Raw genomic sequence first — 3,558 nt, 5'->3', positions numbered from 1 at the left:
CTGTTTGTGATTTTAGGTGCCTGAACACCATGTCTAGATCAAGAAGCTGTGGTCCACCTTTCCCCTTAAACGACAACATTAACCTTTTGGTGTCAAGGAGGAGAAGGGACAGACGTGGAAGACAGATTGGTCAGGCTGATATGGAAGAACAAAGAGAGCACGTGGTGGATATAGAACAACCGGTTCAGGAGCAACAGGCTCAGGGTAATGGAGCTGGTAATGGAGTTGGTCAAGGGTTAAATCAGGGTAATGTTCATCAGGAACAGGTGCATCACCAACAAGCTTATGTCCACCAGGGACAAGCTCCAGCTCATCAGCAGAGGCATCAGGCCAATGCACAGCAAAGACAACAGGTGCACCACCAACATCAGCCCTTCCAACACCAGCAAAGAAGATATGAGCAACCACAAGTCTATGTTGGAGAGAATGACAGGGCAAATGCTCATCAGAATGGAGCTGGAATTCAGGCACCACCTGTGCAAAACAACAACTTTGAAGTGAAGGCATCCTTGTTGAATATGGTCCAGAACTCAAAGTTCCATGGATTAGCAATGGAAGATCCCTTGGAACACTTGGATCAATTTGATAAAGTGTGTGACCTGACAAAGATAAATGGAGTTTCTGAGGACAGCTTCAAGCTAAGATTATTTCCCTTCAGTCTTGGTGACAAAGCTCACCAATGGGAGAAGAATCTTCAAAGAGGCTCCATTCAAACCTGGGAGCAATGCAAGCAAGCTTTCCTGTCTAAGTTCTTCTCCACCTCCAGAACTGCAAAACTGAGAAACCAAATCTCTAGCTTCACTCAGCACAGCAATGAGAGTTTTGGTGAAGCATATGAGAGATTCAGGAGCTACACCAACCAATGCCCACACCATGGGTTTAGTGAGGCTTCTCTTCTCAGCACCCTATATAGAGGAGCTCTTCCCAAGATTAGAAACCAGCTGGATACTGCTTCCAATAGGAACTTTCTGGGAAAGGAGATACATGCTGCTTTAGAGCTAGTGGAGAACTTAGCAATGAGCAATGATACTTATGGTGAAGACTATGACAGATCAAATAGATCTGAAGGTTCAAGCTCAGAACAGAGGCTCACTAGGGAATTTAAGGAGTTGAGAAGTGAATTGGACAAGTTGAAATTCACCACTCAGAAGCCAATGCATTTTGTTGGAGAGTATGAGGAACCTTTTCAAATCTTTGAGAACATAAGTGAAGAAGGTCTTACCCAGGAGGAGCTTAACTACATTGGGAACCAGAGGTTCCAGAGATATCAGTATGGCAATGCAAATCAGAACCTCTCTTACAGGAACTCCAATGTAGCTAACCCACAAGACCAGGTCTATCCCAATTCTCAAGCTCCACAGAACTTTGTTCCCAAGAACAACTTTCAAGGGTCTTTTCAACCTAAGAATCAGTTTTCTCAGAATCAAGGTTTTGGTCAGCAACAGAAACCATTTCAAGGTCCTAGTTTCAGTTCACAGCAGCAAAAGGCACCACCAGGGTTTGGTCCACCACAGTTCCAGCAGCAAGCGCCGGTTCAACAACAGTTTCAGCCACCACTGGTTCAGCAGCCACAGATGGGGTCAGATATGGTTGGTATTCTGCAACAACTACTTCAAGGTCAACAGATATTTGCAAGCCAGAACGCAGCCATGCAACAGGAAATCAAGGAACTAAAGCAAAACCAAGCATCAAGCTCAAGGAACCAAGGCCACCTACCTGGAAAACCAGAACCCAACCCCAAGGAATATGCTAAGGCCATTACACTGAGGAGTGGGAAGGAGTTACCTGGTATTGAGAACAACAATGTGATCATTGAGGACAATGATCAAACTGAGGGGGAGGCAGCCTTAAGAGATGATCAAGTTGCTGAGAAACCAAGGACAGAAAAGAGTAAAGAGGTAGCAAAGGAACCTGAACCAGAAAAGGATGTGCCACCACCTCCATACCAACCCGAGCTCCCATTTCCAGGGAGATTTAAGAAGCAACTTGTGGACAAGGCAAGAGCTGTATTTGAGAAGGCACTCAATGAGACACCACTCACTATGCCTCTCATTGATGCATTCCTAATGATGCCAAAGATGGGTAAGTTCTTGAAGGATGCCATTCTGAACAAGACTAAAGAACTTCAAGGCATGGTGGTACTAAGTCATGAATGCAGTGCTATCATTCAGAAGAAGTCCATTCCAAGAAAGTTGACTGATCCAGGGAGTTTCACACTCCCTTGTGCCATTGGACCTCTTCTATTCTCTGGATGTCTTTGTGATCTAGGAGCATCAGTCAGCTTGATGCCATTCTCCATAGCAAAGAAACTGGGCTTTAGAGTTTTCAAACCTGCCAGGATCTCTCTTATCCTTGCAGATAGATCAGTTAGATTGCCTGTTGGTATGTTGGAAGATCTACCTGTTAAGATAGGTGGTTTTGAGGTTCCAACAGATTTTGTTGTGCTGGAAATGGATGAGGAACCAGTTGATCCTCTTATCTTGGGCAGGCCATTCTTGGCCACTGCAGGAGCCATAATTGACGTGAGAGGTGGGATAATAGAGCTTCAACTTGGGTCTGAAAAGCTCAAGTTTGATGTGAATGAGATGATGAAGAAACCCACCATTGAAGGTCAATGTTTCTAGTTGGCTGATGAGTTTCTTGAGGAGCTGAACACTGAGGATCCTCTTCAAGCTGCTCTAACTCAAGAACAAGGGAACAATGAGCTCCTACCAGAAGCAAGTGAATGGTACAAGTTGTATTTGGACAATGCTAGAGAGCTGGGTCCTGAGACAAGGTTTTTGGAACTGGAACAAAGTGGCTCTGAGGTTTTTGCTATCAGAGGATCAGACACCAGCCAAAGCAGCTTGGACCAGGATTGGAATGAGGCTGATGCACCCCTGTTGAGCCCAAGTCTCTACCAACAGGGCTCAGGTATGCATTCTTGGGCTTAAACTCCACATATCCAGTAATCATCAATGATAGCTTATTAGAGCATCAAGAGAGTGCATTGCTTAGTGAGATAAGAAAGTTCAGGAGAGCCATAGGATATTCTTTGGCTGATATTAGAGGGATCCCTCCTGACATTTGCACCCACAGGATTCACCTAGAGGACCAATCTATGTCCTCTATTGAGCATCAACGACGTCTTAACCCCAACCTTAAGGAAGTGGTTAAGAAGGAGATACTAAATCTTCTTGAGACAGGGATAATTTACCCAATCTCTGACTCAAGATGGGTGTCTCCTGTTCATGTTGTGCCCAAGAAGGGTGATAGTAAGAATTTTTCAATCCTTGATCAATTCCTCAACTACTCATGTCATTGTAGCACTTGAGGTATCAATCCAAATGGAGAGATTATAGAGACTAGAACTATGAGGACCTATCTTAATTCAAGTCTAATGAGCAGATGAGTTGGTAACAAGGTGATCTAAAAACATAAAGCAAACAAGAACAAGCAGTAATTAAGAATTAAACAAGCAAGAGAAACTAAACAAACACTCAAATTCAAATAAAGAGAAAGCTAAACCTCTAGATGTGATAATTGATCAGGGTACTTTAAATGTGAATTCATGATGCT

The 3,558-nt window shown here is 43.8% G+C and overlaps 1 non-coding gene across 1 annotated transcript; it reads right to left on the bottom strand.

The window, feature by feature from the left end:
- Positions 1-773: 773 nt before the first annotated feature.
- On the bottom strand, positions 774-880 carry LOC112083811. The gene has a single exon (XR_002897939.1). It is a non-coding gene; the product is annotated as a small nucleolar RNA R71 (small nucleolar RNA).
- Positions 881-3,558: the final 2,678 nt, after the last annotated feature.

Source organism: Eutrema salsugineum, unplaced genomic scaffold (assembly GCF_000478725.1).
Source record: "Eutrema salsugineum unplaced genomic scaffold, Eutsalg1_0 scaffold_6, whole genome shotgun sequence".
NCBI lineage: Eukaryota > Viridiplantae > Streptophyta > Magnoliopsida > Brassicales > Brassicaceae > Eutrema > Eutrema salsugineum.
The sequence above is the reverse complement of the archived record's forward strand: the minus strand, read 5'-3'. Positions and strand labels throughout refer to the sequence as shown.